The sequence below is a fragment of the Phoca vitulina genome, unplaced genomic scaffold, assembly GCF_004348235.1.
Source record: "Phoca vitulina isolate PV1807 unplaced genomic scaffold, GSC_HSeal_1.0 scaffold20, whole genome shotgun sequence".
Taxonomy (NCBI): Eukaryota; Metazoa; Chordata; class Mammalia; order Carnivora; family Phocidae; genus Phoca; species Phoca vitulina.
Window position 1 is genome coordinate 1,318,963 of NW_022589723.1, and position 10,046 is coordinate 1,329,008.

At 38.4% G+C, this 10,046-nt stretch overlaps 1 pseudogene; it reads left to right on the plus strand.

Moving 5' to 3' along the window:
* The first annotated feature begins 854 nt into the window (after positions 1-854).
* Positions 855-3,967, plus strand: LOC116640453 (annotated as a pseudogene).
* Positions 3,968-10,046: the final 6,079 nt, after the last annotated feature.

Sequence of the window (10,046 nt, forward strand, 5' to 3'; positions counted from 1 at the left end):
AAAATGAATCCCTATTTTATTCTATCTTCCACACAATAGATGGCTAATAAATATGTCCTAAATGAATGAATAGATGTCTTTAGGAAGTCGCTTAATTGAGAATTTAACCACATGGTGTATCACCTTATGCAAAGTGGCCAGATTGGGAGAGGCCCTAGGAGTTTTCTCTTTGATAAAATTCCTGTGAGGATGAACATTACTCTGAGAAATTCTTGATGTACAAGGAAACAAATCTTGGTGAAATTTTTCACATGTCTCAAACTCAAGGGTCTTATTGCCTCTTAAAAATTTCTAAACCAGTTTTAGTCCTTTGTATCATGAAAAACTCAGACTCAGGTGTCATAATTTTAATATCTCCTCTGATCATATAATTATCATCCTAGTAACAGAGCTTCAATATGGTAACTTTCTTTTCATGGTTCCCCTCCACAGTCTTTCCAAATTGCTTCCCACCCTCTCCAAATCACCTTGCTCTTTTTGCTTGTAATCACAATCACCTCAGTGATCAGGGTCTTTTGTATTATGTAGTACCCTGTCCTGCTTATTGTTAGCTTTGCTTAAAACATGCTTATCCAGATGGATGCTGAAAATGATGCTGAGATGGGAGAGGGTGGGGGCGGGGGTTATTCCATGTTACTAGCTACTATTCATGCTGGGTTGGCAAGAGAGGGGAGGCAGGAGGGGGTATATTATCCTATAGCAGGCAGAAGAGGGGACAGACCTCCTGCATATTATTATTTGATCAAGCTCTATCTGCTTTAGCTAGCAATCTATTTGGGTTACACAGATTATGAACTTTGGAATCATGCAAACCTGGGTTCATGTCTTGTCTGTCTGATTTACTACCCTATGACATGGGAAACTATGGAATATTTCTAAAACCTGTCATTCCAGTAGCTTACTTGAAGTTTATCTCTGGGTAAGAAAAAGTTTGTCGGTCCAGACCTAGGGGCACTACTTCACTTCTGCCCTCCCAGCTTTGACATATGCAAGGCAGTAGAGGAGAGAGCTGTGCCAGGACTCATAAGTTTAAACTAAAATGGATTTTTTTTTCACAAAACGAATTTTCCTAATAATGGTTCATTTCAGGAAACCCACAAAAATCTATAACAAAATCTGTTGGAATCAGAGAAAAAGGAAAATTGTCTAGAATAATGTCAAAAGGGGCTCAATACAAGGGGTAAGGAATAATTAAAGTAACTGCAATGATCAATTGGGCTTCTCTGAGCCACTCTGGAACAAGCTATAATGTTTTTATTGAGATATTTATTCTGAGTACCATGTGTGATTTTATTTTTTCATTTTTAAAAAGATTTTATTGACAGAGAGAGAGAGAGAGCATGAGCAGGGGGTGGGGCGGAGGGAGAGGGAGCAGTAGATTCCCAACACGGGGCTCAATCCCAGGACCCCGGGATCATGACCTGAGCCGAAGGCAGATGCTTAACTGACTGAGCCACCGAGGCCCCCCTCCATATGTAATTTTAGGACATATTTTCAAATGTTAGTTAGTGGCATAGAAGTGCATTAAGTTCCTATCATTCCTAAGATTGAATGTGCAAAGATCAGAATGTATATAGAAGCTGAATGTTCTTTTATGTTCAAACAAATACTTTTTAGGAAGAACCTGCTCATATTTTGCTTATGGTAATTAGGGCAATAAAATGAGCCCCCTCCCCATTTACTTTATGCTAGGCACTGTGCTAGGTGCTTTATAAACATTATATTTAATGCTTTGTTAACACTCAACGGTAAGTATTATCCTGATTTTGCAGATAAAGAAATTGAAACTCAGAGAGAGAGAGAGTCACTTGTCCCAGGTTATAAATCTTATATTAAAAAGGGCTAGGATTTCATTTTGGGTCTGTCTGAATTCTGACTCTTTATTTTTCTTTAAAACTAAAAAACATTTGTAATTATGGCAAAACCTACACCTCATTCTTAAACAGTCATTTTGACTTTGTACTTAAAAAGCATTAAGATGTCAGGCCCTTTGTTTTATCACTAAAGTATATATATTTAAAATGAAAATTGAGGGAAAATGATATAAAACACATAGAAAATAAAAATGAACAGGTGGAAAACCTGTTCTAACTAAAAAGTAAAGTTATGTGATGCCATTTTAAAAAATAGTAAACTGGCAAATTTTGCAAAGGAACTGAAATGTTACATAGCTAACATAAATGAAGGGGATTCTACAGAGGATAATTTGAATCAAATTAAAATAATTTAAATATTTTTAAAGCACATGTTACATTCCTTAGTTTAGATTGGGAATTGCTTAATTATCATTCAGTTATTTATGAACTCTCTTTTATTTTATATACTTGTGCTTCTAACTCAGTAGTGTAGGCTCCATATTTTACTTTAATTGCTGTCAATTCACATCTTTTGAAGCAACATTCCCTGAGGTCAAACTTCTCTGGCACCTATATAGTATAATAGTAATTCTCAAAAGCCAGGCATTGTCTTTGTCACCCTAGAATCATCTGGGGATGTAAGTCTTTAATGGAAATTAATTAATGAATTAATGTATTTATTTAGGGTTGTGCCTTCTTATGATCTGCTAAGCTTCTATAATAATATAGTTAAATAGGGAAAATTTGTGGACCTCGTGATGCTGACTGAAATGATAGTGTAGGCAATAAAATATTTCAGTGCAGTTTAAGGGTGTAAACTCCTTCCTGAAGCTTATTAGCTGTACTAGAGTTAAAGGTGACCATTTAAGTTGTATAATGATTCATTTCTATCTCCTTTTCTCATAGGCTAAAATAAGAAGAAGAAGCCCTGGAGAAAATATTTAAAGTAAAGTAATACTTAATGTTACCAGTAGTGTTTTTCTATTTGTCTTCCAACAGAGCTATCTTGAAAAAAAAATTCTTCATGTTGACTAAATATTAATATTCCATTTTATTCTCTACTTATAATACCACCTAGTTCTGATGAGAAATTGAGGTATTATGGAGGGCTGAATAAAATAGGAGACTCTTAATATGTAGTTCTGATTATGTCTGTGTACATGTTAGGTTAGAGAGAAATTAATGTTTTGCCTAACAATAATACTGCTATCACTCATGAATTCATCCTCCTGGGTTTCCTATGTAGTCAAGAGGTAGAAATTCTCCTTTTTGTTTTGTCCTCCATCATCTACATCTTGACTTTGTTGGGCAACAGTGCTATTATCTGGGCTATGTGGTGGAACCAGCAACTCCACACTCCTATGTATACTTTATTATCCAACTTCTCTTTCCTGGAGATCTGCTCATCAATTTCAGTGTGCCCAACATGTTGTTCAACTTCCTATCCAAGACCAAGACCATCTCCTATAATGGCTACATCTTACAGTTCTACATCTTCCTCTCTCTTTGTGCCACAGAACTTTCTTCCTGGCCCTCATAGCATTTGATAAATATGTTGCCATCTGCCATCCAATGCATTATTCTACCATAATGACCAGGAAAATCTGTGGAACCCTTGTGTCTGCTTGTTGGGTGGGTGGCTTCCTCTGGTTGGTGACCCCAGCCATCCTTATCTTCCAAGTTCCGTTTTGTGGTTCAAATGTCATTGATCACTACCCCTGTGATCTTGGGGCAATGCTGGCCGTATATGTGTACCTGTCCCCAAGACAGTGCTGACTTGTAGCATTTTCAGTGCTGTGATAACATTTATCACTTTGTTCTACATCCTTGTGCCCTACATACCGGTCCTTCGAGCTGTGGTTCACGTTCCCAAAAGTTCAAGGAGGAAAAAAGCCTTCTCCACGTGTGCTTCCCACCTGATAGTGGTGTCCCTATTTTATGGCTCAATCATGGTGATGTATGTAAGCCCAGGGGCAGCTAATCAGCCTGGTATGCAGAAGTTCTTGACAATGTTCTACTCAATTGCAACTTCACTTTTAAACACTCTGATCTACAGCCTCAGGAATAAGGAGATGAAGATTGTCCTCAGGAAAGTTATGTGTGAAGTTTAGAAATAATTCCTGAATGGGAGACGGTTTGGTGAGATAAAACTCCTTTTGAGTCCTGTTGTAAAGAATCTAGAAAAATTATACTTAAAAGTAAGGAAAGGTGCTAGATCTAGAATAAATATGTCCACATGAGAATTCTTGAAATTCAAAGCTTGTCTTTATTCTGTATTGATTGAATGACTATGGGTAAGTTACTCAAATTGTTATTTGTCTGTTTTCCCAATTTTATTTTATTTTTATTTTATTTTATATTTTTTAAAGATTTTATTTATTCATTTGACAGAGAGAGAGAGAGCACAAGTAGGCAGAGAGGCAGGCAGAGGGAGAGGGAGAAGCAGACTCTCCACTGAGCAGGGAGCCCAACGCGGGGCTCGATCCCAGGACCCCGGGATCATGACCCGAGCTGAAGGCAGCCGCTTAACCAACTGAGCCACCCAGGCACCCCTGTTTTCCCAATTTTAATTGGAGACGATCTTAATAATCATGTCGGCATAATAGAGTGTTTGGGATTAAATGAGTTAATATGTGGAAGCATTTAAAATAGTGCCTGGCCCTCAATAAATATTATATAATGTAATATATATTATTATCAATAACAATTATATCAAAATTTATTATCATTAGCTATTGTTGTCAAGTATGTGCTTCAGCAGTTTTTTTTTTTCCAAACTGTTAAATGATAATCCTATTGTATTTATATAAAGGAAAAAAGGGCCTATTTTTAAGGAAAAAATGTTTTGATTCTTGAAAAAATCTGTGTAAATGCAAATCAAAACAAAAATTATTTCTGCCCCACCACCCTACATTTCCTTGTATTATGAAAAGGATGATAATGATTTGTTAGACAAAGATTGATGAGGACTGTGTTCTGGTTCCAACTCAGCAAATCAAAACTTTCATCCCCAGTTTTTTTTTTTTTTTTAATTTTATTATGTTATGTTAGAAACCATACATTACATCATTAGTTTTTGATGTAGTGATCCACGATCCATTGTTTTCGTATAACACCCAGTGCTCCATGCAGTACGTGCCCTCCTTAATACCCATCACTGGGCTAACCAATCCCCCCTCCCCCCTCCCCTCTAAAACCCTGTTTGTTTCTTGGGTCCATAGTCTCTCATGGTTCATCTCTCCCTCCAGTTCCCCCCCCCCATTTTCCCCTTCCTTCTCCTAATGTCCTCCATGTTATTCCTTATGTTCCACAAATAAGTGAAACCATATGCTAATTGACTTTCTCTGCTTGACTTATTTCACTTAGCATAATCTCCCCCGGTCCCATCCATGTTGATGTAAAAGTTGGGTATTCATCTTTTCTGATGGCTGAGTAATATTCCATTGTATATATGGACCCCATCTTCTTTATCCATTCATCTGTTGAAGGGCATCTCGGCTCTTTCCACAGTTTGGCTATTGTGGACATTGCTGCTATGAACATTGGGGTGCATGTGGCCCTTCTTTTCACTACATCTGTGTCTTTGGGGTAAATACCCAGTAGTGCAATTGCTGGGTCATAGGGTAGCTCTATTTTTAAATTTTTGAGGCACCTCCACACTGTTTTCCAAAGTGGCTGTACCAACTTGCATTCCCACCAACAGTGTAAGAGGAAAGTTCCCCTTTCTCCACAACCTCTCCAACATTTGTTGTTTCTTTCCCTGTCCATTTTTGTCATTCTAACTGGTGTAAGGTGGTATCTCAGTGTGGTTTTGATTTGGATTTCCCTGATGGCTAATGATGATGAACATTTTTTCATGTGTCTGTTAGCCATTTGTATGTCTTCTTCAGAGAAGTGTCTTTTCATATCTTCTGCCCACTTTTTGACTTGATTATTTGTTTTTTGGGTGTTGAGTTTGAGAAGTTCTTTCTAGATCTTGGATACCAGCCCTTTATCTGTAGTGTCATTTGCAAATATCTTCTCCCATTCTGTGGGTTGCCTCTTTGTTTTGTTGACTGTTTCCTTTGCCGTGCAGAAGCTTTTTATCTTGATGAAGTCCCAAAAGTTCATTTTTGCTTTTGTTTCACTAGGTTTTGGAGATGTATCTTGAAAGAAGTTGCTGTGGGCGATGTCAAAGAGGTTACTGCCTATGTTCTCCTCTAGGATTTTGATGGATTCCTGTCTCACGTTGAGGTCTTTCATCCACTTTGGGTTTATCTTTGTGAATGGTGTTAGAGAATGGTCGAGTTTCATTCTTCTGCATGTGGCTGTCCAATTTTCCCAGCACCATTTATTGAAGAGACTGTCTTTTTTCCATTGCATGTTTTTTCCTGCTTTGTCAAAGATTATTTGACCATAGAGTTGAGGGTCCATATCTGGGTTCTCTATTCTGTTCCATTGGTCTGTATGTCTGTTTTTGTGCCAGTACCATGCTGTCTTGGTGATCACAGCTCTGTAATATAGCTTGAAATCGGGCAACGTGATGCCCCCAGCTTTGTTTTCCTTTTTCAGCATTTCCCTGGCGATTCGGGGTCTTTTCTGATTCCATACAAATTTTAGGATTGTTTGTTCCAGCACTTTGAAAAATGTCATTGGGATTTTGATTGGAATGGCATTGAAGGTATAGATTGTTCTGGGTAGCATAGACATTTTAACAATGTTTATTCTTCCGATCCATGAGCATGGAATATTTTTCCATCTTTTTGTGTCTTCTTCAATTTCTTTCATGAGTGTTTTGTAGTTCCTAGAGTATAGATCCTTTACCTCTTTGGTTAGGTTTATTCCGAGGTATCTTATGGTTTTCGGTGCTATTGTAAATGGAATCGTTTCTTTAATTTCTCTTTCTACAGTTGCGTTGTTAGTGCGTAAGAAAGCAACTGATTTCTGTGCATTGATTTTGTATCCTGCCACATTACTGAATTGCTGGATGAGTTCTAGTAATTTGGGGGTGGAGTCTTTGGGTTTTCCACATAAAGTATCATGTCGTCTGCGAAAAGAGAGAGTTTGATTTCTTTGCCAATTTGAATACCTTTTACTTCTTTTTGTCGTCTGATTGCTGTTGCTAGGACTTCTAGTACTATGTTGAACAACAGTGGTGAGAGTGGGCACCCTTGACGTGTTCCTGATCTTAAGGGAAAGGCTCTCAGCTTTTCCCCAATGAGGATGATATTCGCTGTGGGTTTTTCATAGATGGATTTTATGAACTTGAGGAATGTTCCCTCTATCCCTATACTCTGGAGAGTTTTAATCAGGAAAGGATGTTGTACTTTGTCAAATGCTTTTTCTGCATCAATTGAGAGGACCATATGGTTCTTCTCCCTCCTCTTATTAATGTGTTCTATCACAGTGATTGATTTGCGAATGTTGAACCACCCTTGCATCCTGGGGATAAATCCCACTTGGTCATGGTGGATGATCCTTTTAATGTATTGTTGGATCCTATTAGCTAGGATTTTGTTGAGGATTTTGGAATCCATATTCATCAGGGATATCGGTCTGAAATTCTCCTTTTTGATGGGGTCTTTGCCTGGTTTGGGGATTAAGGTAATGCTGGCCTCATAGAATGAGTTTGGAAGTTTTCCTTCTGTTTCTATTTTTTGAAACAGCTTCAGTAGAATAGGTATTATTTCTTCTTTGAATGTTTGGTAGAATTCCCCAGGGAATCCATCAGGCCCTGGACTCTTGTTTTTTGGGAGGTTTTTGATCACTGCTTCAATCTCGTTACTGGTTATTGGCCTATTCAGGTTGTCAATGTCTTCCTGTTTCAATCTTGGCAGCTTATAGGTTTCCAGGAAGGCCTCCATTTCATCCAGATGGCTCAGTTTATTGGCATATAGTTGTTGATAATAATTTCTAATAATTGTTTCTATTTCCTTGGTGTTAGTGGTGATCTCTCCCCTTTCATTCATAATTTTATTAATTTGGGTCCTTTCTCTCTTCTTTTGGATAAGTCTGGCCAATGGTTTATCAATCGTATTAATTCTTTCAAAGAACCAACTTCTAGTTTCATTGATCTGATCTACTGTGTTTCTGGTTTCTAATTCATTGATTTCTGCTCTAATTTTAATTATTTCTCTTCTAATGCGCGGCTTAGGCGTCGTTTGTTGCTTTTTCTCTAGTTCTTTAAGGTGTAGAGTTAGTTGGTGAATTCAGGACTTTTGTATTTTTTTGAGTGAGGCTTGGATGGCTATGTATTTCCCCCTTAGCACAGCCTTTGCAGTATCCCATAGGTTTTGGACCAATGTGTTTTCATTCTCATTGATTTCCATGAATTGTTTAAGTTCTTCTTTGATTTCTTGGTTGACCCAAACATTCTCGAGCAGAGTGGTCTTTAGCTTCCAAGTGTTTGAATTCCTGCCAAATTTTTTCTTGTGATTGAGTTCCAGTTTTAGAGCATTGTGGTCTGAGAATATGCAGGGAATAATCTCAATCTTTTGGTATCGGTTGAGACCTGATTTGTGACCCAGTATATGGTCTATTCTGGAGAAAGTTCCATGTGCGCTCGAGAAGAATGAGTATTCTGTTGTTTTAGGGTAGAATGTTCTGTAAATATCTCTGAGGTCCATCTGGCCCAATGTATCATTCAAAGCTCTTGTTTCCTTGTTGATTTTCTGCTTAGATGATCTGTCCATTGCTGAGAGTGGAGTATTGAGGTCTCCTACAATAAACATATTGTTATCAATATGACTCTTTATTTTGGTTAACAGTTGGCTTATGTAGATGGCTGCTCCCATGTTGGGGGCATAGATATTTACAATTGTTAGATCTTCTTGTTGGATAGACCCTTTAAGAATGATATAGTGTCCTTCTGTGTCTCTTATTACAGACTTTAGTTTAAAATGTAATTTGTCTGATATAAGAATTGCTACCCCAGCTTTCTTTTGAGGTCTGCTGGCATGGAAGATAGAGCTCCATCCCTTCACTTTCAGTCCGGATGTATCTTTAGGTTCAAAATGAGTCTCTTGTAGACAGCATATGGATGGGTCCTGTCTTTTTATCCAATCTGCAACCCTGTGCCGTTTTATGGGAGCGTTTAGGCCATTCACGTTGAGAGTGATTATTGAAAGATATGAATTAATTGTAATCATGTTGCCTGTGAAGACGTTGTTTTTATAGGTTGTCCCTGTAAATTGCTGTTGTAGATCACTCTTGGGGTCTTTCTCCTTTTATAGAACCCCCCTTAATATTTCTTGCAGGGCCGGCTTAGTGGTCACATATTCTTTCGGCTTCTGCCGGTCGTGGAAGCTCTGCATCTCTCCATCCATTCTAAATGAAAGCCTTGCCAGATAAAGTATTCTTGGCTGCATGTTCTTCTCATTTAGTACCCTGAATATGTCTTGCCAGGCCTTTCTGGCTTGCCAGGTCTCTGTGGATAGGTCTGACGTTATTCTGATGTTCCTCCCTCTGTACGTAAGGAATCTCTTCCCCCAACTGCCCTTAAGATGGTTTCCTTGGTTCTAAGATTTGCAAGTTTTACTATTACATGCCGGGGTGTTGGCCTGTTTTCCTTGATCTTAGGAGGGGTCCTCTCTGCCTCTAGGACTCGAACGTTTGTTTCATTCCCCAGATTAGGGAAGTTCTCAGCTACGATTTGCTCAAATACATCTTCTAGTCCTCTCTCTCTCTCTCCACTCCCTCCGGGATTCCAATTATTCTGACATTGGAACGGCTCATGGTGTCACTTATTTCTCTGATTCTATTTTCATGGATTCTGAGTTGTTTTTCCCTGGCCTCCTCTTTTCATCTATTATATTGTCTTCCAGGTCGCTTATTCGTTCTTCTGTCTCAGTTACCCTAGCTGTTAGATTATCTAGATTGGATTGGATCTCATTGATAGCATTTTTAAGTTCTGCCAATTCAGCTTTCATTTCTGCCCTTAGAGACTCTATGTTGCCATTAATTGATTTCTCCATTCTAGCCATTGTCGTCACAATTGCTAGCCTGAATTCCATCTCCGACATCTTGGTTATATCTGCATCCATTTGTAAATCTGCGGCATAAGTCATAATCTCTGAGTCTTTTCTGTTTTGGGGGCTCCTCCTCCTAGTCATTCTGTTGATGGGTGTTTGAGGGAATGTAGAGAGTCCAAATTATTGACCAGAACCCAAGCAAGATACACCTGTTTTCTTGGGACCTTAGGGTTGCTGGCCT